Consider the following 15163-nt stretch of genomic DNA (forward strand, 5'->3'; position numbering starts at 1 on the left):
GTATCTGTCTTGGTTCTGTCTCTACTGTGTTGTCATTGCTTCTACGCTTTTAAGTAGACAGAACTGAGAATATTTTAGGCAAAAAAAAAAATAATGATTTTTTTAATTTTATACTTAAATTGTGTATCTATTATATTGGCACTCTTCATTATTAATCAACAAAACTTACATTATTACTTATTTGCATGTATACAGTGTGCATATGTGTGTATGTGTAAAATCAATTAAAATATCCATATTTTTAAAAAATCAATATTACTGCTAATACGACTACAGACATCATTTTAAAGATTATGTTGTAGTTTTTGTCCTTATAATATATACCATTAGGTATAAAATAAAACAAAATTTTATGTTATAAAATTACTGAAATTAACTTCTATTTCTCTGTTGGAATGCAACCAACATATAAGCAATTTGGTTCATTTGTTCAAATATGTTTTCTTTCCTTTTTAAATTCAATTTTGTTTTTAATTTGCAAAATATTTACATGGTTCCTAATTAAAAACTACAAAACAATGTATATTTAGAAAAGTATTGTTTTCTTCCCTGTCCCTCCTCCACCCTCTTATAGGTAAATGTTTTTATTCAATTTGGTTTATTCTTCTGTTTGTGCATGTGGGGAGGGGTAGGTTTACTTGTGTGTTTTCCTCTTACATCTACAGAAGGTAGCACCCTTAAAACACTGATCTGCACTGCCCTCCTTCCCCTCTACTTAACAATGTATGTTGGAGATATTCTATAATCTCTACAAAGATAATTTATTTGTTTTACACATTTTTATAGTATTCACTTTGGAAATATATCCTGGTTTATTCAAACACTTCATTATTGAAAGATATGCATATGTTTTTAATTATTAAAAAATGAAATTTTATTGTAATCACAAAAAATGAGGTGTAGTAAAAAACATGTACACATGTCATTTCATATTTTGACAGCTTAGCTTTTGATGAAGCTGCTGTGAATGGTAACAAAACTCACTGAATCTTCTGTCCCCCTACCTTTCCAAATATACCTTTCTCTCCAGGGAAGAATGTTTACCTGCTATGCTGTGTGAATTCTATGTCAAGCCCCACTTCAGAATCTTTAATACCTACAAAATTACTTTCTCTCACACCTCTATCTAGATATATTTTATTCATTATTCAGGCCACATATTGAACTCCAGCTTTTCCATATATTGTTCCATGCCCAATTCATCTACTGTTGCATTCTTTCTGCTTTGAAGTTGCATAACAGGATTACTCCTCTTGGAACATAATTAGTAATCATCCTATAGTTTTATTGAGATGTGGCATATGTCAGTATCATATTATTACAGTGAAATATTACATTCTTGGAAGGCAAAAACTATCACATTTTTCTATATCTCTCGTAGACTCTATCATTAAATTGATTACAATATAAGCATGCAATAAAAGTACTTACTGAATTGAATTAAATCAAATTGGATTGATTCTCCTGGATCATCAGTATTTTCTGAGGCATAATACAGAGTTATTCTATTGTGAGCAAGCATACCTTTCTGAAGCCCAAGGTAGAATGGAGCTTTAAAAAAATGGTTTCAAGATCTATCTTATCTAACAAAGAAAAACAATGGACATATAAACAGGAATATGGGTACAACACAACCAGAGAGGGATATTATTGTGAGTCTGATTTAAAGGTACGGACATCAGATGGCATGGGTGATGTAATGAAATAAACACATATTTAAAAGTTGCTAGGAAACCTATAGTGTCCATAAACAAAATGCCTCACTTAACAGAATCAGTATATAATAACAAAAGAGAAACAGAGGATTTTTGATCAGTAGAGCTGGCTCTAAATCAGTTTTGTCACCTTCCAATTCTGCTACATTGAACAAATTACTGAACCTAGTTGAGACAAAAGAGATAGTAATAAGAGGCTCAAATACCTGATAATAGGATTGAATATCATTAAAATGTGATTTTTGACTCTGTCATTGCTAGTTACGATTTCATAAATAAATAAAACCAAGAATGGTGAAATGACTTCCATAAAATTACAAAAATAGTATCAGTTTTGGAACTTGAACTCATTGTCTTTATTTTGGGTCCAGTTATACTTCTATCATGTCTTCAGTATTTCACTCTACTTCTTTTAAGCATTGATAAAGTACCCTTGCATTGCCTTTTTCTACTAGTTTCAATAAATCAGGTAAATGAACACACTCTATTTAACCACTTTGGACTTGTCTACTATATTTTCACTTAGAATTTTCATAATATTTTTGTTTTTCAGCTACTCGATGTGGGGTTTTTTTTCCCCATTAGAACCTGCCACTTCATTGAATATGGACCAAAATTATCACTTCCAGAGTCATGATTTGCAATCACTTCAAACTGTCAACCCCAAAGTGAAAAGCTGTGAGTTTCATAATGTATTCTTAGAGTCAAGTGGTCTTTCCAAATAAGACTTTTTTTATTATGTTTAAGAAAATCAGTATAGCGTTCCCTCGTTCCTCAGTCTTTCAGGTCTCCAATGTCAGTTCCTGAAGTAACTAGAAGACCTGCCAAATCTGACCTTCTTTAAACAACATCTCTCTCTTTTTTCAAGAAGAAAACTGTAAAGATCAAGTCACAGCTGCACGTAGTACCTAATTAAACAAGTGTAAGAAAGCAGAGAAAGGTCAGGTTGTCAAAAATCATTGCTGTATCTTTACTGGATTGTATTTAAAGAGTGATTGCAGCAAGGAAAATAACTCAATAAGGTGTATGAGACTGGAATAACAAATGAACTCAAGGGACAGACTTCTTCCTGGCATATAACTAAAGATTTCAAGATAAAACTTAGGAAACAAACCAAGGGAAATGAAAGGGAAAGAGTATGTGGTGAGTAAAACAAACAGCTGATATCAATATGGAAAAGAGGTTCCATTGACCAAGTTCCAAGAAGGAAACAGGACAAAATTACAGATAACAGTTCATCAGATTGATTTTTTTTCCCTTTTTAAATCAAGGAGTAAAAAGAATAGGTGTGTGAGAGATGATGCAAGAAGAGGCAGTTGTGATTACATGAGCAAGATAAAATAGAAAAAGGGGGAAATTAAATATTTGTATTACTAAAACACATTGAGTCAGCTGTGGAGAATATTTTTAATTACCTGTAATGATTCAGAGCTTCCTAGGTTACATGTAATTTATCTGACAGGCTGTGTAGGCATCTTGTTTTTCTTCCGTACTTCCTTTCAGTGTGAATCAAAGTCAGACCTCTAAAAAGCCCACCCTAAGGAAACCAAAGTACACAAGCATTGCTCCAAATTAGCAGCTTCTGCCTTGAAAAGGGAGGAAGGGGAAACATTCTTTTCTTCCTCAAGTCTACTTTATTTTTGAAATATTGTAGACATAGGCCCATGGGAAATTTTGTGGGGTGCTAGTTAGCATCTGAGTATAATTTTTAGTTCAGTACATTTTGGTCTGTTTTCCAACTCTCCTCAGTCTCTGAGGTCATGGTATAATCTGAAGGATGGCATTGTGGCCAGAGAGAATGAATTGGTGCTTTGTTTTGTTTTGTTTGTTTTTGTTTTTGTTTTGCAAGTTTTTTATTTTGCTTGTTGCTTGATAAGTCCTATCATTTCAAGGAAGAAAATACACAATAGAATAACCACCTAAAACAAATAGGTATAGATGCAGGAGTGTATGTGTAATTAAAATGGTTCTTATTCATTCTGTCAGGGGTCTTTAGGTCTTTTTTCCAGTGGCATCATTTAAATATTTATGAACTAAGTTATAATAGAATATAAAAAAATTGCAAGAACAGGAGAAAGTACATTTTTATTACTCTGACAGATGAGAATTCTACCTTTTCCCTGAACCCTCAAAATGGCATGGGTGCCATCTTGCCATGAATAACTGACAATGCATTTAAATAGTGTACCATTGCAAGTGTAATTGCAATTTGTTGTAATTTCTGCTCAAATTCCTCCCTGACACAGTTGATTTATTTTGCAAATCAGTGCATCTAGAGGGTGTACTGTGTCGCATTATGAGCCTTTGATATAGAACCTTTGTTTTATAACAGGGAAAATAATTAGCTTTTGGATAAGCTTGAGTTGTGATGTCAGGCGCTATCCGTGGTGCTGAAAGAAGTTATTAGCGCTGAGCTAATGAAGGCACTCAGCCAGGCTCTGCCACCTTACTAATTTGTCTCTTTGGGATTTTAGTAAAATTAAAAATGAGATAAGCACAAAATAGGATGGGTTTTATAGAAAAAAATCTAGTAAACTTGTTGATAGTAGCTGTAGAGACCCCCGATAAAGCTAAATTTAAGGGAAATTTTCATTTATCCACAGTTTGTTATCCAAACATTATTTCCCTTAGTGTTGGTGATGGGATTGGTTAGGTATATTTTAATTAACTTTTATAGAGGTTTCTCTATTTGGGATTTCAAAGATTTTCTGGAAATTATCAGCAAGTTGCAATGTCAGCATCCACCTTATGCCACGTAAGAGTCTAATTTCAGGGTACTCCCTTCAAAGGTACAAAGTAAATTTGCATTAAAGTAAATATTATGGAACAGGTGGAGGTAAATTAGTGAAAGTCGGTGTTGAAGAAATAATATTTCACCGAAGAGTAACTAATGCTTGTCTGTCTGTCCCTCTTTAAATTGCTAAACCGCAATCTAATTGTTAAACACCTATGTTCCCTTTGATTTTTGATACGTTGGAACTTGGTTGCATTGCAACCAGTAGCATGTGTGACTTGATGCTGGTTAGGGTGATATTTAGGTTCAGCTCTAAACAAAATCATCACCACCTGGTTATTTTATACTCTTATTAGGTTATAAAATACCACTCAGGTATACAACAGTAATCACAAAGCTACGATGCTGGGGGAAAAATAATCACGTTAAATTGACCTTCATGAATAACAAGTGAGGTTCCATTTCACTTCATTTCTGTTCATTTTAAAACCAGCATTAGCTTTTCTGGCACATAATTTTTCATTGTTTGCTGAACACAGCTCTATTAGAATGATTCACTGTCTTTAATATTAGTGATTATGGTCCATTTCAATTACACAGTGTGTTATATAGTTTGTTGTATTACTCTCCATATCTCTGCTATTTGACTTTGCTGGAAAAGATTAAATGTAGCAGAGTTAGTAAGAAGTTGGGGTTCTGTAGGTGGGAAGGAACCCCTATAAACATTCACGTGGGATTGTGAAGAAACCTTCCCAGGCTTTTCAAAATGGCAAGATACTACGATGATATTATGTCATTTTATTATGTCATTTGACACTAATACTTTAATTACCATCCCTACCTTCAATGCATGTTTTTTTAATACATAAAATTCATGCAGATATAATTTACATAAAATAAAACCATCCATTTAAATGTATACTCTGAAGAATGTGGTAAAAGTATACACCCATAAATCTACCCTACAATTGAATACAATACTTCTACCACTCAAGCATGTTTCCTCATATTCTTTTCCAATCTGCTCTACCATTCATTCCAAGTACTGTGATATTATTTCTACTATAACTAATTAATTTTGACATTTCCAGAACTGCATATAATGAAAGAGACTGTTCCCTTACATGTCTGACAAAATTATGGGATTCACTCATGTTGTAGTTTTTAGTAATTGTTTTATAGCTTAGTTGTATACATTTGCCATAAATACCATAATTTGGCTATACATTCATGTTGGATAGGCATTGGGTTGTTTCAGTTTTGCGGCAGTTTTTAGTACAGTGGCTATAACCATTTGTGCACTTCTTGTGTGTGGATATGCTTTCATTTATTGTGGGTAATTACCTAGGATTGCAATTGCTAAGTCATATGGTATGAGTATGCTTAACTTTATGAGAAATTACCAAATGTTCTCCAAAATACCATTTTTTATCTTATCAGTTTTATGGCACTTCTAATTTCTATATATCTAAATCAATACTTGGTATCTCTAGACTTTTAAATTTTATTTATGCTAGGATTATGTTGGTACTTTCTTGTGATTTAAAATTAATTTCCCTAATAACTATTTGGATTGAAAACAATTCATGTGCTTATCATACATTATGGTATTTTCCTTTTTTAAAGTATAAATTTATGTCATTTGCCCACCTTTTGGGATTTTGTACTCTTACTATTGAGTAGTAAAAATGTTCGTCCTATTCTCTGGGTAAAAATCCTTTTTCAAATATATTTATTAGGTTTTAAAAAATTTATTAATAGTGTCTTTAGATGAAGTCCAATTTAATATCTTATTTATTGTTCTTTTTGTGTTCTAAGAAATGTTTTCCCATCCCAAAGTTGTAAGGATTTTCTTTTATATCTTGTTCTAAATTTTGACAAATGTTGGTACACATGAAACTATCACCACATCGAGACTGTGAATACCCCTTGCTCCAAATTTCCCTGATACCTTTTTGTATTCTCTGCTTCTGCCCCTTCTGAAACCTACCTAATTGTCCACAAACAACCAATGATATAGTCATTATCACTATAGATAAGTTTGCATTTTCTAGGAATTTATATGAATAGAATTATAAAGCAAGTATTATTTTTGTCTGATTTTTTTTTACTCAGTGTAATCACTTAAGATTCATTCATGTTACTGGAGTGCCTGGGTGGCTCAGTGGATTGAGTGTCGGACTTCAGCTCAGGTCATTTTCTCGTGGTCTGTGAGTTCCAGCCCCTGTTGGGCTCTGTGCTGACAGCTCAGAGCCTGAAGCCTGCTTTGGAATCTGTGTCTCCCTCTCTGTGCCCCTCCCCTGCTTGTGCTCTGTCTCTCCCTGTCTCCCCCAAAATAAGTAAACATTAAAAAAAAAAAAGATTCATGTTATTATGTATATCAAAAGTTTATTCTTGCAGATTAGTTTCTTTTATTGCTGAGTAGTATTACTTTGTTTAAATGAACCACATTTTGTTTATCCATTCACCTGTTGAACATTTAGGTTATTTCTCACTTAGGCCTGTTACAACTAACGGGGTGTGTGTATACAAATTTTTGAACAGATGCATTGTGTTCACTGGATAAAAATCTAAGAGTAGAATGGCTGGATCATATGATAGGTGTATATTTGATATTTAAAAAAAAACCCTACAAACCTGGAAAAAACAAACAAACAAAAACTACCAACTTATGCTTATGTGTCATCTGTAGATCTTCTTTGAAGTATCTTTTGTATTTTTTTTCCAAAGTGCTGTGATCTTCAGGTTTTCTAGTCTAACCTGCTACAAACCTGCCTATTCCCATGTGAGTACTAGTTCTTTTGGATGATTCTTCTCCTGATTTCAGTTAGTTTTATCACACGCATGCTCCGATCAACACTGTTCATCAGTTTGTCCTCTATAGTTAAGAGTCTGTTTCTTGGTTTTCCTCTATTTTTTCTTTGCCCTTATGTTTGTTTGCTTTAACTATAGAGAACAAACTGACCAGAGGAGGAGAGGGCAGGGATGGACAGGGATGGGTTCAATCCGTGATGGGTATTAGGGAGTGTGCTTGTTGTGATGAGCATGGGTTATATGTAAGTGTTGAATCACTAAATTCTACACCTGAAACTAAATTTACCCTGTATGTTAACCAACTGGAATTTAAATAAAGCCTTGGAAAGAAAACAAACAAACAAAAACACTCTTCCAAATACTGAAGGGCAACTTTCTATGAATTCTAGGACTCTCAGTGTGGCTATGTCCTCTATGCTTCTGTATTTTTTCAGCTGTAACTTTCCTGTTATCTTTGGACTTTTCAGCTGCATCTGCCACACCCAGAGTTGACCAGGCTCCACTTGTGTTACTACTAATTCTGTCCTGCCTTGGAAACTCTCAAGTCAGTAAGCTGGGAAATGGTAGAGCACATTTTCTTTCCTGTCTCTTAGAAATCATTCTCCTTTGTTGCCTGGTGTCATCAAAAGCATCGTTTCCAACATTTTTGTGTTCATTTGTTTACTGTTCTTGTTTCAGGGTAGAGGGCAGGTAAATCCAGTTCCCACTATGCCATCTTGACTCACAGCAGAAGTCCTCATATCCTCTTTATTCATTTTCTTGCCCTTTTCCCTGGCTGGAAGCTCTACTATGGAATTGAATTGAAACAGTAATAGTGAAAACTCTTGCATTATTCTGGTTTTAAGGGAAAATCTTTATTTTTCCCCATTTAAATACGTCCTAAGCTGTAGGATTTTTGTAAATGCTATTTGTCAAGTTAATTTTTTGCTTAGGCTTTGGTTGCTGAGTGTTTTTCTTATTAATTAATACCGACTTTTATCAAGTCATTTTTGTATCTGTAAGGATTTTGTGATATTTCCCCTGTTCTATAAAGTTATGAATTATGTTGATTAAATTTCAAATGTTGTTCCAAACCTTGGATTTCTAGGCAAACTACATTTTGTCATACTGTATCATCCTTTTTATATATTGATGGCTTTGTTTTGCTAATATTTTGTTGAGTATTTTTGAATCTCTGTTTATGAGAGGCATGGAGATATATATATATATATATATATATATATATATATATATATATATATATATATATATATATAATCTTGTGTGGTTTATTACCAGTGTTATTCTAGACTCATACAAGAGATGAGAAAGGTTCCGTCTTTCTTCAGTTGCTGAGTTTGTTGAGATTAATAAGATTTCTACCTTGTGTACTTGAAAGGATATACCTGTGAAACCACAGAGTCCTACTGTTTTCTTTTTGAAAAGATTTAAAATTTTGAATCCAACTTTTTATTAGTTATGTAGCTATTGAGAGTTTCTATTTTGTATGTGTGTTAATTTCATAATTTCTAGCTCTCTTAAGTAGTTTGTCCATTTTACATAAATTGTCACATTTTTTTGGCATGAAGTTATTCATCATGTTTCTTTATTTTACTTTTAAAGTTTGTAAAACCTATAGTGAAACTTCTCTTTCATATTGGATATTTGGAAATTTGTGTTTTCTCCATTTTGTTCATGATCAATTTAATGTTTTTTTTTATATTTAACTTTTCAAAAGGCAATTTGTTTTATTTAATTTTTTAATTTTTGTCCTTTTTCTGTTTTATTAATTTCACTTCCATCTTTTTTTATTCTGTCTTATATTACTTAAGTTAAAAAAAAATTTTAGGGGCACCTGAGTGGCTCAGTCGGTTGAGCATCCAACTTTGGCTTAGGTCATTATCTCACAGTTTGTGAGTTCAAGCCCTGTATCAGTCTCTGTGCTGACAGCTCAGAGCCTGGAGTCTGCTTCTGAATCTGTGTCTCCCTCTCTCTGCCCCTCCCCAGCTTGTGCTCTGTCTGTCTCAAAAATAAATAAACATAAAATTTTTTTTTTAAATGTTTATTTACTTTTGAAGGAGAGAGAGACAGAGTGTGAGTGGGGGAGGGTCAGAGAGAGAGGGAGGCACAGAATCCAAAGCAGGCTCTCAACTCCAGCTTGTCAGCATAAAGCCGGACACAGGGCTTGAACTCAGGAGCCATGAGATCATGGCACCCCTACTTTAAATTATATTTACTCTCTTCTAGTTTCTTATGATAGATACTTAGATTACTTATTTTAAATCTTTGGGGTATTTTCTACTATAAGCATTTAAATCTATAACAGCAGTTCTTCTAAGCACTGCTTTATCTGTAACTCATAAATTTTTATGTGTTGTATTTTCATTTTCATTGAGTTAAAAATACTTTTGAATTCTCCTTGTGCTTTCTTCTTTGACCATGAGTTGTACAGAATTATGTATTTAATTGTGAGCTCTTTGGGAAGATTTTGTAGGTATCTTCTTTATATTTTATTTTCTTTTGAAGGAGTGCTCTCATGTACACATGTTCATGAACAGGGGAGGGACAGAGATAGAGCAAAAGAGAGAATCTCAAGCAGCCTCCATGCCCAGTGTGGAGCCCAGGGTGGGGCTCCATTCCATGAACATGAGATCATGCCCTGAGCCGAAAACAAGAGTTGTAAGCCTAACCGAATAAGCCACCCAGCTGCCCCGATACCTTCTTTTTTGATGTTTAATTCCATTATTGTCAGAGAACAGACTCTGATTTTAACCATTTGAAGTATATTGAGACTTGTTTGATGAGTCAGCATATGATCTGTTACTTAAATATCTCATATGTATGTAAAAAAAAAGTGCATTATTCAATTGTGAGGTTCCATTATCAAGTAGATTAATTTGTTTTATAGTACTGTTTAATTATTCTATATTTTACTGATTTAAGCCTACTATTCTACCAATCACTGAGGAAAGAATGTAGAAATCTAATAACATAATTATTTGTTTTCTTCTTCGGTTCTGTCCATAGTTTGATATACTTTTTAAGGTCCTTTGTCACGAATGTTCCTATATTGTCTTAATGAATTGACTTTTAATGTTATGAAATGCCCTTCACCTCTGATAATATTGCTTGATTTACCATCTCTTTTGTCTAATATTAACATGTCCACTGCAGCTTCCTCAACAATTAGTGTTTTCATGATATATCTTTATATCATTTTACTCTTAAATTTCTGTGTATTAGGTGTGTACTTGTAGAAAGCATGTAGTTAAGTATTTCTTATGTCTGATATTGTCTGTCTTATAATTAGTGTTTTCACCCATTTACATTTAATGCAATTAATAGTATTATTAAGTTTAAGTCTGTCATCTTGCTTTTTTTTTTTTCTGGATGTCCTTTCAGTTCTTTGTTTCCTTTTTGTTTTTCCTGCCTTCTTTTGTATTGTTTCCTTTAATATATATATATATATATATATATTTTACTTAGTCTACTAATTTACTTGATATTTAAATAAACCAGTAAGAACTCAGTATAACTGTTCATTATTTTAATTGGCTTCTCTAGGTTGTAAAATGTGTATTTTTGTTTTATCACAACCTACTTGCAGATAGTATACCAACTATTAGGACCTTGAAACTGTATAAATTCCCTTCTTCCATAGTTCCTTTGTGCTATTATTTTGCGTATACTTACCTTTTACATGTGATAAATCATGTCTTTTTTTTTTTTTGCTTTATGTGGTTAACTATTTTTTAAAGATATCAAAAAGGAGAAAATCATTTTATATTTAGCAAAGTATTTATTATATATGGTGCTCTTCATTCCTTTGTTTAAATCTGTGTTTCCATATGGCATCCTTTTCCTTTAGCCTGAAGGAGAATTTGTTTTACAATTTTTTTATACTGCAGTTCTTTTGGGAAAATATTCTCTCAGCTTTTCTTTGTCTGAAAATGTTTCCATTTCACCTTCAGTTTTAGAAAATGATATTATGAAAAAAAATTTGAAGGCAGTAGTTTCAAGGTATATTTTTGAAAGTATTTTTATGCATTCAACATTTTAAAGATACTGCTTTACTATCTATGGCTTGCCATTACTTCTAATTAGAATTCTGTTATTTTTTTTCTCAATGTAATTTATCTTTTCATGTGAATTTAATACTATACTTTTTATTATTCTAACAGTTTGATTATCACGTGATTGTGTGTTTGTATTGTTTATTTTACTTGACAACAATGTACTCCTTTATTCCAGGTGTTGGTATTTTTTTTTTTTTTTCATCAAATGTACAGTATTCAATTCTTTGTTTCTTCAGATAATTTTATGTAAATCACCACCTTGTAGAATTATAATTAAACTTATCTAAGGCTACTTGATATTATCCCATTGATTTCTAGAGTCCCCTTCTCTTATTTCTAGACATTTTTCTCTCTGAGCTTATGTTTGCATAGTTTCACTGATATTTCCCTTTTTGGTTGGTTAGACCTATGTGGTCACATTTTCATATCAGATCTTCTACTTTTGTATTCCAGATTTCTCACCTGTTTCTCTTGAAAGTTTTGTTTGTTTGTTTTTCTTTTTTTGTTGTTGTTAATTTTTTTTAATGTTTACTTTTGAAAGAGAGAGACACAGAGTGTGAGTGGGGGAGGGGAGTGGGGGAACCAGAATCCAAAACAGACACCAGGTTCCAAGCAAGTTTTTATTTTTTCTAATGATATTTCTCATCTCTTTACTCATCATATCCATCTTTTCCTTTAAATTCTCAAACATCTGTATAATTGCTATTTTATACAGTCCTTGTCTCTAATTTCAACATCTCTACCATCTCTCTCATCCCTGCATTTGTTTTTACTATTTTTCCTCATTTTATGTTATTGTTTCCTGCTTCTTCACGTATCTACTTTTTATTACGTGAAGAACATAATAGATGCTATATTTTTGAGATCCTAGATTTTGTGATTTCTTTTTACGGTGTCAAGTTTTCTTTTGGCAGACAATTAGTTTTCTGTTTGGGCTTTTTACTTTGAGGCTTGATTATAGTCATTGTTTTGGTGGATCTAAAACAGTTCATAGTCTAGGGTTAAATTATTCTCATTTCTCAGTTGTGGCCTTTTGGTGTCTTAATTGAAAACCCAGAATATTCAGTGAGGGCTCTCCACTCCAGCCAATCAGCATGCCTGTTTCCAAGCACTGGGTGACTTCTGAACCTCTGGTCATCTCACAGCTTCCTAGTGTTTGCTCTCTGATGGGCCTCATGGAGTCTGACCCTTTGTATCCATAACTTTGAATTCATGGTCACCTGTACAAATTTCTGGAGCGTGTTCTCTGTGCTGCTCTTTTCCCCTTGCTATCCATTCCCATAAATTCCCACCACCTCGTAAACTAGCACGCTGCTTTTTCCTTCTAACATGAGCAGGTCTGCAACAGTCTAATTGTGTTCTACCCACCTGCATCACAATCTGGAAATTTTGTTCAGTACAAAAGCTGGAACTGTCATGGGAATGCTTCTTATGGATCACGGGCTTGCACAGCATGTTAGCAACATCTGAAAACTGTCACTTCATATATTTTGTATAGCTTTATAGTTGTCTGTGGCAAGAGGACTGATTTCCTTACCAGTTATTTCTATCAAAGGTTTTTTTTTAATGTTTATTTTTGAAAGAGTGAGAGAGAGAGAGAGAGAGAGGCAGAGGGAGAGGGAGAGAGAGAGAGGATGAGAGAGAGAGAGACAGAGAGAGACAGAGAGAGAGAGAGACAGAGAGAGACAGAGAGAGAGAATACCAATCAGGCTCCATGCTGTCAGCACAGAGCCCTAGGTGGGACTGGAAACCATGAACTGAGATGCTGATCTGAGCTGAAATCAGGAGTCAGAGGCTTATACTACTGAGCCACCCAGTCACCCTTCTATCAAAGCTTAAAGTGACCACATGAGTTTTTAAAATCTGTCAGCACTTCCCCAGTTGGAAGTCTATACTCCCAAAGACATTCTTCCTTCCACCCTCACATCTTTCATTGCCTCGAAACCTACTCTTCTGTATATAACAATGATTGCAAATTAGCTTTAATCTAGTAAAATGATCATTGGTTTTATGTAAACTAAATGTATTACATAAAAGGATGATTCAACTCCTGAGTAGCAATGCTGAAGATAGATTGTGAAAAAACAAGAAACAGAAAATATTTTTTTATGCTCTTCAGATCACATAATTAATTTTACTTATGTGTAGGCAGGTCTAGACTTGTTGCTTACAGATAATTAAATTTAGAAAGTAGCTTATATATAACTGAGACCACCCATTTATCTTATAGGTGGAGAAACTGAGTGCTGAAGTAGATTTACTTTGTCCAAGATTCATAAATCTGGTAGGTAATATATTGGTTTCATTTTAATATTGATGCTTTTTGCTCCAGTGTTCTTTTTACTATTATGTGGTTTTAATAAGACACATTAATTTATGTAAACTTGGAACTATCTGTTTTGGTTTATATAAACAAGCTATGGCAATTTGAAACCATGGGTTTTGGATCAATTTTTGTTATTTAAACTAAGTGACCATTAAGTGATTGATACATAAATTCAACTTATTTGATCATGTGAGTTACTAAGAAGTTCAGAAGATTATACAAACCTTATCCTTTTTGGTGTGTGAGCCTTGACATTAAATCTTACTAGAAAAAGAATGGTATCTTGAGCTTTCTACTTGATTCAATTACCATTTGTTTTAAAAATATAATGACAACATTTCTAGGGTAATTCAGTTATTCTCATCCCATTAGGAATGTGGAATTAATAGCAAGATTTAGGATGAAAAGTGAAATCATATTAAATTGAAAGGCTTAATTACAACTTTCTCTCATTTATACACACACATACACATATATTTGTATATATATGTATATATTTATGTACCTTGTGGGTTTTCCCATTATTTGCTGATCAAAATTGGGGATATTTTCTCTTTAAAAAAATCTTGGGGTACCTGGGTGGCTCAGTCGGTTAAGTGACCGACTTCAGCTCAGGTCACGATCTCGTGGTTCGTGAGTTCCAGCCCTGTGTCAGGCTCTGGGCTGACCGCTCAGAGCCTGGAGCCTACTTCAGATTCTGTCTCCCTCTTTCTCTGACCTTCCCCTGCTGTACTCTGTCTCTGTCTCTCTCAAAAATAAATAAAAATTAAAAAAATTTTCAAAAATACTGCTAGACCCAGTATTGGGTATGAATTAATGTAGGGGAAAAGTAAAAGCATTATTTCAAGTTTTTAACAGAAGCAGCTAATACTAGGGGCTATAAGTACGGGACCTATTAATTATATGTTAGGACCCTGTCATGTACATTTACTGTGTTACATTGTTACCATGCATATTAGGCTATAGAGAAGCTTTGTCTTTGATATTTCTTTTACCCTTCCAACAGCCTTATGAGTAATTCTGTCTATCCTCATCTTACAAGCTAGTTATATTAAAGACAGTGGCTAAAGTTGTAACACTAATGAATGACTGAAACTGAGGTAGGGACTAAATATCCTAATGCCAAGACTGTTGACTTTGTACATATATCCTAATTTGCTGTTTTACTTTTAAAAGCTGTGAAACTACATCAGAATTAATGAGTGGGGTCCTTCATGGATAATTTAGTAATTTCCTTATCTTAATACATTTTACACCTTCAAATGAATTGGTAAGGGATTGCAGTGGGATTGGGAGTCTATTAGATTTTGGGTTAGAATAAGTCATTCTACTTTAGCTAATGATAATCAGAATGGGCCTAGATTGCTATTGAATGATATATGGTCCTGAAACTGAGAAGCAGTTGCATTTTTATTTTATTTGGCCACTATGTTTAAAGGTTACCCCCCAAAGATACACAAAAGATATACATATACATGCAAATGGAAATAACTGCTTTTAATTATCTGAAGGCTTGTAC

The 15163-nt window shown here is 33.4% G+C and overlaps 1 long non-coding RNA gene across 1 annotated transcript in view; it reads left to right on the forward strand.

Moving 5' to 3' along the window:
* The first annotated feature begins 696 nt into the window (after positions 1 to 696).
* Positions 697 to 15163, forward strand: part of LOC123381552 — a 229735-nt gene continuing 215268 nt past the window's right edge. The window contains exons 1-2 of the long non-coding RNA XR_006588670.1: positions 697 to 2393; positions 13549 to 13602. This is a non-coding gene — a long non-coding RNA (uncharacterized LOC123381552). The remainder of the gene's footprint in view (positions 2394 to 13548; positions 13603 to 15163) is intronic.

Source organism: Felis catus, chromosome D4 (genome assembly GCF_018350175.1).
Source record: "Felis catus isolate Fca126 chromosome D4, F.catus_Fca126_mat1.0, whole genome shotgun sequence".
In the NCBI taxonomy this organism is placed as follows: domain Eukaryota; kingdom Metazoa; phylum Chordata; class Mammalia; order Carnivora; family Felidae; genus Felis; species Felis catus.